The sequence below is a fragment of the Bos javanicus genome, chromosome 1 (genome assembly GCF_032452875.1).
Source record: "Bos javanicus breed banteng chromosome 1, ARS-OSU_banteng_1.0, whole genome shotgun sequence".
Taxonomy (NCBI): domain Eukaryota; kingdom Metazoa; phylum Chordata; class Mammalia; order Artiodactyla; family Bovidae; genus Bos; species Bos javanicus.
In genome coordinates this window covers 140518327-140537772 of record NC_083868.1, presented here as the reverse complement: position 1 = coordinate 140537772, position 19446 = coordinate 140518327, and the positions used below count along the sequence as shown (strand labels likewise).

General features: G+C 39.5%; 1 protein-coding gene and 1 non-coding gene across 2 annotated transcripts in view; both read left to right on the top strand.

The window, feature by feature from the left end:
- Positions 1–19446, top strand: part of DSCAM (DS cell adhesion molecule) — a 696196-nt gene that overhangs the window by 134578 nt on the left and 542172 nt on the right. The gene's annotated exons all lie outside the window — the stretch shown is intronic.
- On the top strand, positions 16179–16285 carry LOC133255592 (U6 spliceosomal RNA). The gene has a single exon (XR_009738989.1). It is a non-coding gene; the product is annotated as a U6 spliceosomal RNA (small nuclear RNA).

Here is a 19446-nt window from a genome sequence, read left to right as displayed (position 1 = left end):
GAAGCCCACGTGGGAAAAAAAAGATCTGGCATGCCGCAATTAAGACTCGATGCAAATAAATAAATATATTTTAAGAAAATCTTCCTCTAAAAGATAATTCTTTATGTGAAAGGGGGCATTGAAAAAATGGAAGAAGTGCCCTAAACTTTTCTCCCAGCCTGAGAAAATCCAGAGCTTCACTCAACTCTCACTCCGCCCTTGGTTGTCTCCTCCTGAAACCCCCTTAGGGTCCTGGCTCCAGCACCCAGCCCTGTCTCTCCTACCGTGCTTCCTTTCTGAGCATGATAATACCTGGGGCCCAGGATGTGTCTCTGTGTTTATCCTCTCTGGAGGGGAAGCTCCTGGAGGACAGAGATCTGCGTGGCTTCACTCTCTGCTACTGTGTCCCCAGCACCCCGACGGTGACTGCACAAAGCAAGCACTCAGATTAAATAAGAATGATGACTTCTTTTTATTGATCATATTCCCCATACTGTACATTTGATACCATTAATTTACTTGTTTAGCCACTTTCACTTTTCACTTTCATGCATTGGAGAAGGAAATGGCAGCCCACTCCAGTGTTCTTGCCTGGAGAATTCTAGGGACGGCGGAGCCTAGTGGACTGTCATCTATGGGGTCGCACAGAGTTGGACACGACTGAAACGACTTAGCAGCAGCAGCAGTAACTGAAAGTTTGCACCTCTTAATCTCTCTTACCTATTTCTTTCATCCCCTCTACTCTCTTTTAAAATAACTTTCTGAACTGATTCAGATTCATTTCTACCTCCTCTTAATAGGCTGTGTAGAATATATCTTTTAGAGGCAGAAGTGAGGAAAGAGAAGGACCCTGGTCCCTACCCAGGATAACTGGATGGCTTGGATAAGAAATGGACCCTCCCAGTTGTTTGCTTATCTAAGAATGAGACTTATAGTGTTTGTGCAGAACTCTTGATTGTAGCACAGTGTTCAAAAAGTTATCTTAACAGAGAGGAGTAGGAGGGATGAGAGAAACAGGTGAGGGAGATTAAGAGGTGCAGACTTTCAGTTACTAAATAAGTAAAGCAATGGCATGAAATGTACAGTATGGGGAATATGATCAAAAATCATGTAATACCTTTGTATGGTGACATATGATAGCTAGACTTATCATGGTGATTTCTTTGAAATGTAGGAGAAGCATCGTCCATGCATTGTGCATCAGAAACTAACATAGTGTTGTGGTTCAGTTAAAAGCCAGCAAACAAACTCATAGAAAAAGAGATCAGATTCGTGGTTACCAAAGGCAGAAATTGGGGGAGGAGTGGGAGGTAGATGAAGATGGTCAAAGGTATAAACTCCAATTATAGAATACTAAACTGTTGGTTGTTGTTTAGTCACTAAAGTCATGTCTGACTCTTTTGAGATCCCGTGGACTGCAGCCCACCAGGCTTCTCTGTCTGTGGGATTTCCCAGGCAAGAATACTGGAATGGATTGCCATTTCCTTCTCCAGGGGATCTTCCCGACCCAAGGATCCTACCCGCATCTCCTGCATTGGCAGGTGGAATCTTTATGACTGAGCCACCTGTTAAGCCAGAATCCTAAGTACTAGGAATGCAATGTACATGATTAATATAAGTAACTCTGCTGTGTGTTATATCTGAAAGTTGTTAAGAGAGTAAATCAGAGTTCTTATCACAAATTTCTTTTTCTATTTCTCTTACTTTGTACTTATATGAAGTGATGGGTATTCTGTAAACTTAATTATTCATGATGCATGTGAGTTAACTCATTATGCTGTATACCTTAAACATAATACAATTATATCAATAAAAAATGGAGGGAAAAGTTAATAACTATAAGAATTTTTGTTTAAAAATAGGTAAGACACAAGGTATGGTCTCTTGCTAGTTTTGCCATATTTTTGACGTTGAGACATGTTATTCAGAATAATGGCAAGTGATACCATTGTTGGTATTGCCAGCTATGCTACCTGTCAGCACATTACTGTCCCAGCACTGTGCTGAGCCTTTGAATCTGTCATCTCATTTACTCTTCTCAGTGATTCTGTGATGACAGGGCTATTATTCCCACCACTTTATGTATGAGAAATCTGAGAGTGTAGCTAACTTCCTTGGTGCTCACAGAGTCTTCAAATTTATCAGCAAGGATTGAATCCCCTCTTCAGTGCACTGGGTGGAAATCCTACAGATACTTGTGAATGGTGAATGTGCCCAAGCCTGGATAGAGAGAGGTTCCAACGGTGGAGCATCACTGAGGCGATTTTGGAAACTCACCTTCTCCAAAGTGTCATTGTCCAACATTCTGTTAATATTCTTTGTGTATATATCTCCTGGAGAAGGAAATGGCAACCCACTCCAATGTTCTAGCCTGGAGAATTCCATGGACAGAGGAGCCTGGTGGGCTCCAGTCCATAGGGTCACGACGAGTCAGACATGACTGAGTGACTAACTTTCACTTTCTTTTCATATTTCTGAGTAAACTGCAAACACAGTATAAGAATCCAGGCATTCGGCTCCAGGTATGACCTTTCCATTAGGTATGGAAACTGTTTAATCTTGAGTCTACTTCTTAGGTGCCCTGGGGCTTCAGATCACTCTTGTGGCTGCCTTAAAAAAACAGCAGAAACTGCTGACCAGTCCCCATGCATTCAACTCTGGGAAAGAGGAATTCATATTTAGATTTATTTTTGAATCCTAAAATAGGTTGGTGGATAGAGGGAAAGGGGTGTATTAATTTATAGCGGTGGATTAAAAATAGAGACAGTCCACTGGTACAGACATTTTGCCACTATTATCCAGACATAGGCCACCAGAGGACAAAATAATATAATGTATCCATTATTTTTAAAAGTTAGTGATGAAAATGGTTTTGAGATGATTATAGGTGCTAGGTTCCAAGCTCTGTACTTCATCATTTTCACACATTTGATAACATCATATTCATTTTTAAAGATGATTTCAAAAATTATAAGCTTGTATTTAAAAAATTTTTTTTCTTAGATGAGATACCTTATGTCTGAAAAGGATGGTAATTCATTATTGTTTACTTTTTCATTTTGTTTGGCGAGAAAGCATGAATAAAACATTAATTGTACTGGATTGATTGGCAAAATATCAAAGTCATATTTTTGGAGATGAGAGCTTCAGGTTAGATTGCTCTTTCTTCATTGATTATTCCCATGGAAAAAGTGAATTGTTGATAGATTACAATTCCATTGTGAATAATCATTATTTTCATAGTCTTTGAAAAATGGTTCAGAGAAGTGGAGAGGGCTACAACGGCAGGGCTGTGATATGTTGCATGAAATAACTTGCCAGAGTCTTTTTTTTTCCATGTAAATATAGTCTTGAGTTTCTAATTATTAAGATGGAAAATCTGGCTCTTGAAAGTAAGACTACAGAATCATAATAATTGACTGTGATTTCTTTTTTTTCACATAAATGGTTTCACTTTCTTATTTATGAGAATAAAGTTTTTCTTCTTCACCCTTGGTCAAAATAATTTCCTTTGTTCTGATGCAGTTATTTTTCTTTTCAAATATTTTCCACATGTAGAATAGAACAAATTTGAATAGCACTCCTGGAAAAAAAAATTATTATTGTTTTGTTTAGATTATGGGAGAATGAAAGATTAGACTATGAGCATTCTGTACTGTAATTATATATATTAAATTATTGTTTTTACTTTTCTAATCAAACATTTTATCAATCATTTTTTATGAACCTGTAGTAAAACACAAGTAAAGAGTCTCCATGATTCCAACAGGGAGAAGTCTATTGCTCTAAAAATGGCAATTTCACTACAATTTTGCTTTATCACGACTAGCTGAAATTTATGACATCCATCAATGCTTATCAAAACTCTTCCCATCCTGATCCGTATGTGGGGTTAATTACAAACATATTCCTTCTTTTAAAGATGTTATGACCAATGTAGATATTGACCAGGTGATATTCATAAAGTAATTTTTCCTGAACACGTGACGATGTATAATGTCATGAGGTTATGTGGTGCAGTTGAAGGAGAGGAGACAGAAGTGAAATGGCCCCCGCCTCTCCCCGGGGTGGTCAAGCGGTCCCCAAAGTCCCTGGTGTGGATCTGAGGTGTAGAGATCAGGGATGATGTGAGTCCTGGCCTGACAGCCAGACACAGTGTCACTTGCTCACCGGGCAAGAGGAGAAGGGAAAGGCTTGTCAGTGTTTTCTGAGCAGGAGTCTGCGTTTTCATTTCTCCTTGTATCAGTTTTGCAAAGGCTCTGAGTACCTGGACCCCACGCATCCCAGTAAATGGAAGCAGGTGAAAACAAGGATGTGTGAAGTCGTAGCTGTGTGGGCAGCGCTGCACCAGGATCAGCTGTTTGTGCTCCAGAATCAAATGATTGACTGTTGGCGGGGATTGAAATGCGCTCGCTGAGCTTGGGGACTTTGATCTTCACCAAATCCACTGAGACAGCTGAAATTTCATGGAAAGGTGACAAGGATTTCCTAAACCAAATGCAAATAGATGTTTAACTTTCAACTCAAGCTCATGCTCCAAAATCTTTGCAAATGCATGAAAGAAAACCCTGGTTTGTAAATCAGAGAATGTTGATTTTTTTTTTAACAGAACATTGCTTTTTGAATGGTCTTAAATTCCAGCCTCTTAAAATTTTTTTAGTCATTATTATCGCTGATGAGTCTTATGAGATTTCAATAATAGATGTGTGTTATGTAGAGATAATGTTATTTGGAGGCCTTATTAGAATTGGGGAAAGACTTACCAAATGGCAAATTTAGTTTTCTGTGATAAAGACTGTGGACTTTCATTCTTTTGGTAATCCAGCTAGTTATGGATTATACGTTCTCTTTTTTCTTTAATTAACTGATGCAAATAAAATATTGTATGAAACAATAAACATAGAAAACATTTTCCAACATGAATACATAATATAATTAACCTATACTTATGAACATCCATTAAAAAAATCAGTGTGTTGATTAGCATTTATGTTAGGAAAAATGTGTAGTGTTAAGAGTTACAGCCCAGATTTTGTCATGAAAATTATGTGCTTTTGGCTCAGACATGGCCCTCACTTTCTGATCAGAAAAGAATGTGTGGGTAAAAATTAGATGATTTCAAGGTAATTTCCAGCTAAATGTCTATGATCTGTGACCTTTTTTGTATCCTTTCCACTGGATCCTTGTTTCATTGATGAGGTTATTACAGGTTTTGTTATTATTAATTTCCTCCCAGAGATATTATTCTCTTTGTATATGTTGTTAGTCGCTCAGTTGTGTCTGACTCTTTGCAACCCAATGAACTGAAGCCTGCCAGGCTCCACTGTCCACAGAATTCTCCAAGCAAAAATACTGGAGTGAGTTGCCATTTCTTCCTCAAGGGGAACTTCTAACCCTGGGACTGAATCCTGGTCTCCTGCACTGCAGACAGATTCTTTACCATCTAAGCCACCAGGGAAGCTTATTATTTAGGGTTTTTTTTTTTTTTTTTATTAAGTAAAATGATTTTATTAGATTTTTTTTTTTTAAATGTTGGCAAAGGTTGAACCCTTGAACCACTCACCTGCTCTTTTAAATTTTCGTGCGGTGGCATCAGTGCCTGGTTTCTCTTTGCGTTATAATAGATATCATGTGATGTGAATGCTGCCCCGATGGAGTCTTTTCTGTCATTTAGTGCCCAGCCTTCCCGTGTAGTTAATTTTATGATTGGAATCTGGGATTGTCAGTTACAGAAATTTGCATCAGAAACAGATTGAGTTCTGTGTCCATACTGAGAGACCAGGCTCCTTCTGCAGTGGTCAGTGGATCCCCATGAAAGCTGGGCTCCAAGCCTGGGTCTTTGCACGCTGTCTGCCTTCCTGGTAGATATCTACTGCTGTGCTGCTGGGAACGCCTGACTACACCCCAGCGTGTGTGCTGGGTCTTTGTGCATCAGCTAGAAGCGGGTGGCAAATGCAGACTCTCAGGCCTTGCCCCAGACCTCCTGCGTCAGAGCTCACCCTCTAACAACCTCAGGCGATTCTAACACTCACTCACGTTAGAGAATCTGGTCTAAAGCATCCTTGTCCTTCGATGGACCTTTTGCCAGGAGTTTCTGAGTGTTTCCTCCTGGATGCGCCTTTGTTACTCTCCTTAGCCAACTTTGCCTCTGGGACGACCCTCTCATTTCATCCATCACTACTGATGGTAAGCGCGTGGGGTTGTTTTCCTTTCGTTACCAAGTCCAGGCTTGCTCTGCACATCGCACGACAGGCCAATGAATCCAAGCGATGGGGCGTTGAGGCAAGGAAGAAACTTTATTTGAGGAGCCAGCAGACTGAGAAATGACAGGCTAGCCCCTCAAAATAACCATCTTATCAGAGTCTGGATGCCAGGAGGTTTTATACATCAGAGATGGGGGGAGGTGAGGAAGCAAAGTAAAAAGGCCATTACTCTTGTAAACATCTCCCAGAATGGCAAACCTCAGGCAGAGGATGTATTAATTTCTTCCTTCCTGACATCTACAAGCTACAGGGCTCCGAACAAAGGCAGCTTTAGCTTAACAGTCAGGCAGAGGGGCAGAATTCTCTGAGGCAGGCCATTCGTGTGATTATAATAACGAAAGCAGTGAAAAGCACAGCAAGGAAACAGTTCCAACATGGCGTCAGAATTGGCTTCCTCCCTTCAACACTTTTACTATTAGACAAGGAAAAACAAACCCTCTCTGACATCATCCATGTTCCTTGCCACTGTAATGACATACTGAAAAAGAAATGTATTATTACTCATAATTTTTTGAACATAGGTCTTGGTGAGCATTTTTCTTTAACATGTAATAGAATTTCCTCATTGATCTAATGGGCTCCAGTACTTCCCATTTCTCTGTTCCTTTTTGTCTTCTTATGCCTATGAATCATCAGAGTCATCAAAATGGATTTTGACCATTCAGATTCACAGTTCCCACCTCTAGAGTATCGCTTGGATCACAAGACCCCGGAGATGGTTACCTGTGAAAACCTTCTCCAGGGTTTCTGATGATGTGTGCATATTCTAGTGATGGGGCCTGTTGACCTGGCTCTGCAGAGCCCCTTTCTCTTCTTTGAGTGATAGGCATGGAGTGAGAACTAGTTATGCTGATGGATATAGAAATGCTTTGCAAACTGCCCAGGGTTCCTCACATCACCGTGGCACCCCTTGCTTTTTCCTTATATCCAGCAATTCTTGCTAATTACTCAGTTCCATGCTTGCCCCAAGCACCTCCCAGCACTTCTGTGATGGGAGTTGATTTCAGGCCTTGTCATTTTACACTCCAGCTTCATGTCTGAAGCAAAATCCAAACTGTCTTCCATCTGACCTGCAGACAGATTTGCAAATATTTGTAATTTGTTTATTTCCCAGGCCTGACCAGTGACCTCTAACTCACATGTAAGTTTTTGAGTCGAGGCTACTGATGCCGCCATCCAGCTCTGTCTTAAACTAAACCCTCACATAATATCCAGGAAAGGAGCTGAACCAACAGCAGGGTTCATGGGAATGTGGTCAGATTTCCTGTGCTCCTTGTCTTACAAATTTCAACATGACACTCACAGGCCATGGGGATCCAGTTATAGGTCTTTCTCTGCCTGATATAGAATTGCTTTTCCTTTCAGTTTTCTTGAGGCATAATTCCATCCACACCAGTGATTTTGCCCCATTCCTTAACATGGAGTAATCTTGCCTTTCAAAACACAGAAACTCTTTGATCACTAAATGTACCCCCTTTCATCTTTTACTATTCTTTTCTTGCCAAATTCAGAATGATACTCAATGGTCAAACTCTGAGATGCTGAGCCCTCAGTTTGAACATGAGTCCACAATGTGAAGACTTTGTTGATATGGGCCCCACGCATCGCTGCACTATAGACAGTCCCTTGTCACCATATGATGTAGGTCTATGGGCACCTTTAAGAATGAAATAGGGGTGGAACTGTGAGAACATTGGGGATTTTTCATTTTTTTAAGTTGATGATATTCTCTCACAAATGGAATGATTTCTTTCTGTTTCAAGAAGGCTTTTGGGCTGATGGACCATGACCAGGTTCATGGGTTACACAGCATCACACTGAGTAAGAAGACAGGGACCATGTGAGCCAGCATTTCTAGAATTTGGCTTCATCATCTGTACAGCAAGGTGACACACACAGGATACTCTATATCCTGCCTTCTTCCTGTGTGAGGGCTCATTACACGGGCACATGAGCACAGTTCTATTATCCGTTAGTATCTTGGTTTCCTTGAAAATTTAGGAAAGACTCAAGGAATTTCCTTAGAGCCAGTTGGCTGATCAAAAGAAAGTTCACATTTTTGAAAACACAGGATGTGATACTAACTGAGCCATTGAAAGGAATGAAATCATGTCATTTGCACTCTGTAATACAGAGTGAAGTAAGTCAGAAAAGGGACAGATATTGTCTATTAACACATATATGGGGAGTCTTGAAAGAAGGTACAGGTGAAACTATTTGCAAAGCAGAAATAGAAACACAGGCATGGAAAATAAACATATAAACACTAAGGGAAGAAGGAGGGGTGAGATAAATTGGGAGATTGGGATTACTATATCCACAGTATTGATACTATGTATAAAATAGATAACTGAGAATCTACTGTAGAGCACAAGGAACTTTACTCAGTGCTCTGTGGTGACCTAAATGGGAAGGAAATCCAAAAAAGAGGGGATAAATGTAAACATATAGCTGTTTCACTGCTGTACAGCAGAAACTAACACAACATTTTAAAGCATGAAAGTGAAAGTGAAGTCGCTCAGTCGTGTCCGACTCTTTGCGACCCCATGGACTGTAGCCTGCCAGGCTCCTCCGTCCATGGGATTTTCCAGGCAATAGTCCTGGAGTGGATTGCCGTTTCCTTCTCCAGGGGATCTTCCCAACCCAGGGATCGAACCCAGGTCTCCTGCATTGTAGACAGATGGTTTTAAAGCATATATACCCCAATTTAAAAAAGAGACACTGTGAGACTGTGTACTGTAATGTTCTTCAGCTACACATTTTTGTATGGCTGTGACTGTATTTTGTTTTGATGATTGTATAGCCAGAAGGTAAGTTAAGAATCCAAAACCCTAATACTGAAAAATATGTTTTCTAACCAATTTATGAAATCCCATTTTTTTAAACACCTGTATGAGAGTGGTAGTGGGAATAGTAAATTACAAACAGCAATATGGTTGGGAGAAATTTTTAAAAATTAAAAAAATACAGGTATTCGCTCCCTCTTTGCTCTTTTCTGTTTTCTCCTGCCCATTCCTCTGGCTGGTCTCAGGGTCCACAGCGTTGCAGTGATGTTGGGAGCCGACCACTGGGGACTGCTGAGCTAGCTGTCAGGTGTGAGGAGGAAAGGAGGACAAGGAAGTGCCTATGTCCTCCACTGGCCCTGCCCAGAAGAATGTTCCTGTCTGAGGGTTCGTTTGTGGCCTTTAGTTCCAAAAGTTAATATGCCACAAATGGGAGTCAAATTGCCAAACAGGAAATCGATGGAAATCAAACCCACTCTGTAATTGTTAATATAATCTGTTCTCAACCTAGAAACCAGTGAGGACTGTGCAGGGCACAGTATGTACTTGCCCTAAATAGCCTTTTATTTCACTGGCTGGACCCATTACATGCCATCGCTTTCCGTTTATAAAACGGATCTCTTGGAAAATACGGTACTGGTTTCATAGGCATCCTTTTATTATTCCATCTTCTACTTTTCTGAATTCTTAAGTGGATTTTCTGCAATAGTTCATCTACAGTCAGTTGTCCTTGGTCTTTTCTTTTTCTATTGCCTTCTAAAATTTTGTAGTAAATTTAAATTCTCTCTTCTATTCATGATTTTAATAGTCTGCTCCACTGTTCAGATATCAATGTGCCATCTATATTAAGGTCATCTCTAAGTTTACTTAAGGACAATCACTCTGTTATACCTATTACTCTGTCTGACCCAAGGCTCTGCTGTCTTGCGTGTTTTTCCAAATCTAGAGTACTTTGTTTTAAATGCTGACATTTTGCTTTCAGGCAGGCAATGCTCAAACACCATCTCAACTTCTAGTAAGTATTAATGAATAAGGCCTCGTGTTATCTAACCAGAGTTTCATTTTCCACGGATCTTATCTTTAGGTACAGGAGACGTGTGCAGAATCCCAATGACTGGAGATCTCTGAAATATTTATTATGTGTGTGTCCATATCTGTTTTCCACATTGCTATCTCTCCTGTGCTCAATCTCAACGGTGCATTTTAACACTTTCTGGGTATTGTTACTAAGGTTGTATGTTTATTACAGGTATGTTTATGACATGTAGCCTAGAAGTGTTTCGTTCTTGCTCCTTCTTGCTGGAAGTATTAGCTTGGTTTCTGAATCTGAAGTGTGCATGCAACAGACTATATGTTTCTTTGTGTGTTTTATACCATTTTGGCTCTAAAAAATACCTATAAGCTGAAAGTCATGGGAACACATTTGATTTAAGTGCGTTTTGATGTCTGCTTTTTGAATAACATTCTCATTATTTAAACTCAATTTTGCGTGCTGGTTCATCTCTTTTCACTGATATTTGATATAAAGATTTTGATTTAGATATAAACTCAGCCATAGGGATATACACATCGGAACTGGCTTTTGAATGAGTTACTTTGTGAGTTTTTATTACATACAATCCCCAAGACTATCGAGCCAATCCAAGGAGGGCTTAAACAGGTACCATTAAAAACAGGAATTATGACCATAATCCTAAGCCACAGAATGACATTTATCTAAAGTAATTACCTTGTGATCCAAACACATTTCAGTAGTATTTGTTAATCTTGCAAGCATATGGGATCAGGGAATTAAAAATAAGAAGCAAATCAAATAAATGTGACTTTGAAAGTGAAATATATACTTGAGTTACTAGTTTATATTTTTAAAGGAAAAATTAAAAGAAATACATTTTACTAATATGAAAAAGGTCTGTTAAGCTTTAACAGAGAATGAAACTAATTTAGTATTAGCTATGAATTACCAATTTGAATATCTTTCCATCTGTTTCAAAGTGAAATCTATGTGTGAAACCTGAATGCTCCAGTGCCAAGGGGGCCCATTTAATAGCAGGAAGATCTCCCATGCCAGGTGGACAAAGCTAGAAATTCACCTTTTGAAAAGAGTGAAGGAAGGCTTAAATGGTGCTCTGCCACTTCTTCGTGTCTCTCTCCTCATTCCAGCTCCCTGCACACACGTGGGGGAAACCATGAAAGTAGCTGCACTTTTAGGATAAGTTTTGAACTGTTACCTGAGTTTGAAACACGGTTTCCCCACTAATTAGGTGGGCAGTCGTGACTGTGCTAGTTGAGGTCCTTGAGCATCTGTTTCCACAACTGTAATACAGGGATGACAACCTCCCTGCTGGAAGAGGAAAGATGTAAGCAGGTGCTATGTAGGCACTTCTGGCTCAGAGCTTGACACGAAGTCCCATAACCTAGGTGGCTTTGAGCAGTAGCAGTGCCCATATCTAGCAGAAAGTGCCCTCTGGGTGTTGAGGAACACTAGATTTTCTGTCCCCGCCCCAGTAGGCTGCAGGGCCCACCTTGAGCTGTGAGAGAAGACCAAAGTGCTGCCTTCTTCATTTAAAGGATTCTCTTATGATTTAAAAGGGCTAGAAGTTTGGGATTAGCAGATGCAAACTATTATATATAGGATGGATAAGCAATGAGGTCACAAGCAACTTCATTCAGTATCCTGTGATAAACCATAATGGAGAAGAATATGAAAAAGAGTGTATCTGTATAGCTTGGTCACTTTGCTGTACAGCAGAAATTAAACACAACATTGTAAATCAACTATACTTCAATAAAATTAAAAAAATAAAATGAAAACTAAAAAATAAAAGTACATCAAAGAAAATACCAACATTTTGAGTAAACACTGTAGAAGAGATATGTTCAGGGACATCAGGGACAAGAGCATATACTGAGTATTATTAATATTAGAAACACTGTAATTTAAACCACTATAGAATGTAATATGGGGCTTCCCGGGTGGTGCTAGTGGTAAAGAACCTGCCTGCCAATGCAGGAGAAGACTCGAGTTTGATCCCTGGGTTGGGAAGATCCCCTGGAGAAGGGCATGGGAACCCACTCCAGTATTCTTCCCTGGAGAATTCCATGGACGAGGAGCCTGGTAGACTACAGTTCATAGGGTCTCAAAGAGTCGGACACGACTGAAGCAAATTAGCACACACACGCAAGCAGAATGTAATGAAACATTTCACAAACCATCAGAATTAAAAGAAAAAAGATTATCAATAAAAAGAACTCAGTTTAGCTGTAGTCATGTCTTTTTCCTCATTCCTGTTTATTATTTGTACTTGTTGAGATTTTTTTTCCTATAGGATTGGTCTTTTTAGTAATATAACTTCCGTTTCATTTTAATTTTTTGTTCTGTATTTCATGTCTTCTTTCCAATTTCTTTAAGTTTACTTCATTCTTCTAGTTTATGAAATTTATTTTTGGCTGACTTGTTTCCAGTCTTTCTCTTTTTTAAAAGGAGACACAGATGTATAGAACAGTATTTTGGACTCTGTGGGAGAGGGCGAGGGTGGGATGATTTGGGAGAATGGCATTGAAACATGTATAATATCATATATGAAATGAGTCACCAGTCCAGGTTCGGTGCATGATACTGGATGCTTGGGGCTGGTGCACTGAGACGACCCAGAGGGATGGTATGGGGAGGGAGGAGGGAGGGGGTTCAGGATGGGGAACACGTGTACACCCGTGGCGGATTCATGTTGATGTATGGCAAAACCAATACAATATTGTAAAGTAATTAACCTCCAATTAAAAGAAATAAATTTATATTTAAAAAAATAAAAATAAATAAATAAGAATAAGTAAATGTCATCAAATAAGTAAATAAAAGGAAATGCATTTCAAACATAAACTTCTCTCTAATGAGCACTGTAACTATATTCCACAAGACATTTAAAAAATACACCATTGTTTATTTTTAGTAGGTCATTTAAGCACAATATATTTCCTTGAATTTCTGGCATATTTGGTATTTTCCATTTATCAATGTAGTTGATTCATCTTGTCCCCTATCGAACTTTCCTGCTGCTTGTTTGATCGCTAGTGCTGGCTGCATTTCCTCTATCGATGTGGAAGTTACAGCTTCTACTACTTCTCTGTGTTGTGTTTTCGGTGATTCATCATATTAACTTTTTCTTCACTCTTCCATTTTCTTCTATGTCTAGTCTGAGGTTTGTTGGTTTTTTATTTGTTTGGGGTCAGTCTTAGAGGATTCTCTGTTCTCAGTTTTTAGAGGATTCTGGGACTCTTAATTAGTACAAAAGAGAAAATAAGGTGATCAGGGTGGTGAGGGAGCTCCACGTTGTAGAGAGAACAGAGAAGTTAAAAGAAATAGAGAAAAGAAAAAAAAAAGGCATTTTACATCAGAATTCTGGAAGAAGACAGTTGGAGAGGCAATATTTGAAGAGATAAAGTCTGAAGGAGAACTTCGCTGGGGGCCCAGTGCCTAAGAGCCCACCTGCAAACGCAGGGATTCAGTTCAGTCTCTCAGTCGTGTCCGACTTTTTGTCACCCTATGGGCTGCAGCACGCCAGGCTTCTCTGTCTATCACCAACTCCTGGAGCTTGCTCAAACTCATGTCCATCAGGTGGTAATGTCATCCAACCGTCTTGTCCTCTGTCGTCTCCTTCGCCTCCTGCCTTCAACCTTTCCCAGCATCAGGATCTTTTCCAATGAGTCAGTTCTTCCTATCAGGTGGCCAAAGTATTGGAGCTTCAGCATTAGTCCTTCTAGTGAATATTCAGGACTGAATTCCTTTGGGACTGACTGGTTTGATCTCCTTGCAGTCTAAGGGACTCCCAAGAGTCTTCTCCAACAAATGCATGGGACACGGGTTCAATTCACGTGCCATGGAATTCTCCAGGCAAGAATACTGGCGTGGGTAGCCATTCCCATCTCAGGGGATCTTCCTGACTTAAGGGTTGGACCCATGTCTCCTTCATTGCAGGCCGATGCTTTACTGTCTGAGCCACCAGGGAAGCCCTTATTTATCTAGTTTTTAAGTGGTATTTAGTCTATTCATATTTAATGTCATCATCAACATAGCTTGTATTTAGTTCTTTCATCTTGATATATGTTTCTCTTTTTAATTTCCTGCCTTACTTAAAGTAACCAAGTAATTATTTAATTTCTATGATCTCTTAAGTATACATTTTTATATTATTTTGAATGTCACTAGAAATTACAATATGTATCTTTAACTTGCCACAGTTCAATTTCCAATTATATCATCAAACTCTTTGCAAGATGTAGGCATGCCATGATTATATACATAATTCCACTTATTCTGCTCCCACTCCTTGTGCTCCTTTATTCCTCTGCTTTGAATGAATGTAGCCTAAATCTATATTTGTTATATATATATATATATATATATATATATATATATATTACATAAGCATAGATATGTGTCTGTACATACAAATACACACATATTAAAAATAAATAAATCTCTTATTTTTACCCATACATTGCACTTTCTATGGTTTTCTGTTTTTGTTTTTTTTTTTCTTCTGCACACTTGAACTTTTTTCTGGAATTGTATATTGTTCCCTGAAGAAGTTCTTTTAGCATTTCTTATACTACAGATTTTCTGGCTACAAAATCTGAAGTTTCCTTTGACTGAAATTGTCTTAATCTAGCTTCCATTTTTTGATGTAAACTTTGGTAAGATATAAAATTTTATATAAACAACTTCTTTAAAATTGTATTTTTGAAAACTTTATTTCACTGTGAGAAATTCAGTCATCACTCTTTTCATGCTTTCCTTACATATGACCTGGCTGGGGTTTTTTGTTTGTTTGTTTTATTTTTGGCTACTTTAAGGTTTTCTTTCCAGTTTTGGTTTTCAGCAGTTTGCCTCTGATGTGATAGGTGTGAAAGGCTTATCATGTCGTTTGCTGAGCTTCTTGGATATGTATATTGACATACTTCATCAATTTCAAATTTAGTATCTTGTGTCTTAAAATAATTTTTATCCTATATCTTTCTTCTCCCCTTTGGGGATTTCAATTATTTATATTTTTTGATCATATATTATATGTCTTGGGTATTTTTATTTTTTTACTTTTTTATTTGCTATCTGTTATCAATGAAGTATCTATTGACTTGCCTTTGATTTCTCTGATTCTTTTCTCTGTCCAGTCTGCTAATAAGCTCATCAACTGCATCTTCCCCTCTGACATCACATAATTCCATCATGATAATTCCATTTCATTTTCCTTTTTACTGTTTGCACTTATGTGGAAAGTCTTTATCTGCTTATACTTGTCATCCACGTCTTCCTCTAGATCCTTCATCATAAATTCTTTAGAATCCCTGAGTGATAATTCTAGCATCTGAGTCATTGCCATATGTGTTTCTATGAACTGTTTCCTCTTTTAAATGTAGTCCTCTTTTCTCACTTCTTTGTATATCTTGTGATTTTTTTTTTTAATTTTACGCTGAACATTGTGATGGGATAAAGCATGTCCACCTCCTAAGAGGGACATGCCCCATGAATCTGATGGTTTGAGACTGAGTTAATCTAATGGGTAGCTGAGCTGTCCCTGGACTCTGTTGTGGAGTTAGAATTTTAAGTTAGACTCAGTTCACCACTGAATTTTACACATTGTGGAGGTGGGGTTGGGACTTTGCCTTCGGAAGGCTTGGGGTCTGAGTACCAGTCAGACTCTTTAGATCTCTTTGTGCATCACAAGGCCAGCTACAAGCTTTCCAAACCACGGCGATGCTGTTTCTGCTTTGCAGCCTGCCTGCCAGCATTCTGAGTTTCTGGCGCACTCTCTTTGCTCTCTAGACCCTTTCCTAGCTTTATGCACCTAGGGCATCTCTTTCTGCCTTAGGACATGGCCCTCTCAGCCTTTGTACTTGGTGAATGTCCAGGGATTTTGTAGGGATTCATCTCAGTCCTCCTGTTCTTCTCCCAGCTTTCAGCATTTACTATGTTGCTAAATATATTCTTGCCTTCTTAGTTTCCTACTATAAATTTCCCTTTTTCTATTTATTAATTACATATTAATAAATATTCTATGTTATTAGTATTACATTTACATCTATGACATCTTCATATATTGATATCTTGAATGCAATTTGGGGGGAAAAAAGGAGGCATAAAAAACAAAGAAGCATGCTTGCTTTGGCAGCGTATATACTAAAATTGGAACAATACAGAGAATATTTGCACGGCTCCTGCACAAGGATGACACACAAGTTTGTGAGGTGTTCCATATTTTTGACTGACCCACAGACATAGAAAACAAACTTATGGTTAACAAAGGGGGAAGTGGAGCAAGGATAAATTAGAGGTCTGGGATTAACATATACACACTGCTCTCTGTCAAATAGAAAACCAGCAAGTACCTACTTATAGCATCAGAGCTATATAATTGAACTGTATTTGATATTTTGTAGTAATCTATAAGGGAAAATAATCTGAAAAAGATATATGTATATATATAATATATATATACACACTTGTATATACATTTGACTCTCTTTGCTCTACTCCTGAAACTAACACAATATTGCAAATCAACTATACGTCAATAAGAAAAACAAAATAAAAGAAGAAGCAAATAAATATTGGAGGAAAAATCCCCCAATTCTATAAACCTTATCTAAATAGATAATTTCTCATACTTAAGTTTGGAAATGAAATTATATAGCTCTGATTCAAGGTGAATTATCAGTGAGGGTCCACTAGAGAGACAGAACCAGTCAGACATAGATGGATAGATGATGGAGATGGATTTCAAGGGATTAGCTCACACGATTATGCAGTTGTGGTGAGACTGAAATCCATAAGACAAGCCATCAGGACAGGGTGGATGCTCTGGGGCAGGGTCTGACCCTGCAGTCCACAGGCAGGATTTCATCTTCAGGGAACGCTCTTTTCGGCTGTAAGTTCTTTCATCTGACTAGATGGTGCTTACGCAGATTATCTGGGGTAATCTCTTTTACTTAAAGTCAATTGGTTGTGGGTGTTCATCACATCTACAAAATAACCTTCACAACAACAGCTGCAGTAGTGTCTGACTGAGTGTCTCGGTGCTACGCCTAGCCCTAGGTTGACACGTAAAACTGGCTATCGCAGTAGGTAAGGGCATATCCTGAAGCTGAAGCTGAAGCTCCTGTACTTTGGTCACCTGATGCAAAGAGCTGACTCAAGGAGAAGACCCTGACGCTGGGCAAGATTGAAGGCAGAAGAAGAAGGGGCAACAGAGGATGAGATGGTTGGAGGGCATCACTGACTCAATGGACTTGAGTTTCAGCAAACTCCAGGTGCTAGTGAAGGACAGAGAAGCCTGGCGTGCTGCAGTCCATGGGGTAGCACAGGGTTGGGCATATTCTACAAGGCAGTACAGTATGTAGTAAGGAGTAAACATTAAGGAAGAAAACAGATGCAAGTGAGAAAATGAAAGGGTTCCTAACTGTTAATCATCCCACAGAAGTTCAGGCTGGGCGTCCTCAACAGTGCCCGCGTCTGTCATTCAAGCGACCTCTCCATGTGTCACGATGCTCCTTTCTTATAAGTCTGAGAGGAATCCTACTAGACAGGGGACTAACCATTCAGTCTGGGTTCAGGTGTCAGCTGCTTCTGGGACTGTCGGAGAGAGCCAGCTGCCCAGCACCTGGAGGCTCCCAGGCCCACGGGAAGGCCTTCTGTCAGTGAGAGAAGCCTCCCTCAAATGCAGCCCTTATGCCCGCAGAAAGAGGGCTGTTTCCAGCTGGCCCACTGCCCAGGTTGCCCTGAGTGAACTCCTGGGGCCCCTCTCAGATCATTCTGCTCATTACACCCCAACAGTCTTCACGGGATACATCAAAATTTTCACAGAAGACATTTGGTTTTGGCAAGATATGGTTATTTGGTCACAGTACTTTTTTCCCCACTACCTTTCTGTATTTACAAAAGTTTTTACAATGCAAATATATTAATTTTATAATAAAAAATCAGTACAATAGCACTTTTAATTTAAAAATTTTATTTATTTTATTATTGGTGTCTAATTGCTTTACAATGTTGTCTTAGTGTCTGCTGTACAACAAAGTGAATCAGCTAAACGTGAACATACATTCCGGTTTCCTGGGTGGTGCTAGTGGTAAATAACCTACCTGCCAATGCAGGAGACATGGATCTGATCCCTGGATAGGGACGATCCGCTGGAGGAGGGCATGACAACCCACTCCAGTATTCTTTCCTTGAGAATCCCATGGATAGAGGAGCCTGGTGGGCTATAGTCCATGGGGTCTGAAAGAGCTGGGCCTGACTGAAGTGACTTAACATTCACATACATATGTCTCCCCCGTCTTGAACCTGCCTCCCACTTCCTACCCCTCCATCCCACCCCTGTAGGTCATCGCAGAGCCTGGAGCTGAGTTCTCTGTGCTTTACAGCAGCTTCCCACTACCTCTCTGTTTTATACATGGTAGTGTAATATATGTCAATGCTCCTCTCTCAGTTTGTCCCACCCTCTCCTTCCCTTCCTGTGGAAATTAGTTTATATTCTGTAAGGAAGAAACTAGGATTGCTAACACTGTTTTCCTTTTCCATGTCTTCACCTATAGTTACCATAAGCATCTTCCCAATACAGCCTGGAGGATCTGTGTGGTGACAGTGGTCTATGAGGACAAAAAAGAATTGCCTAAAACCTGGGAGAAGCCCCCATTTTTAGGAAATGGGAGAGTTTGTAAATTCAGAATGTTGGGAATGGTGACTCCAAATTCATTGGCTTTTTTTCAAGTAGACCAGCCAATCTTTAAAAAGAAAATGTGAATCATATCCTCAAACACTTTGTGCCTTAATAAAATTAGCTCAGTAACTTTGCTAATATGGTCTCTCTCTTCATATTACTTTATGAGAAAGTGTCTGATTGGAATAAAATTTAGATAAGACATTCTGGCACATAAAGAATAATTGGAAAGGGAAAGAAGCAGGTGGTACACATACATTCTATATCCATTTCTGAATGCTTTAGTCAAAAATAGTTTATATATGAGAAGTGGAAGAGATGACCAGACAGAAAAAAATATTAGGCAACACTACCAGGAATATGGAAACAGAGCAGGACCTTGTGGGGCATTCAGGACAGAAGCCTCGTTCCCTGCCGTGTCCTCTGCTTGTCTTTTATCTGGAGAAAGACTTTATCCAAAGGATAAGTTTAATCAGAGATATAAGAAAATGCAGAAACAAAGGAAAAGCAAACAGTACAGAATAATAATAGTTCAGTCATTAAGCCAAGTCAAGGACCTTTAGTTGCTCTTCCAGGGCTATAGATAATTTCCTGAGCCATGGCTTCTGAGCTGTCTTATAGAGACTGAAACCCCCACCAGGTGGAAAAAATTAACTGCATGATGACCAGACTGTGGCCAAGATACAAGTTGCCATGATTCCAAGA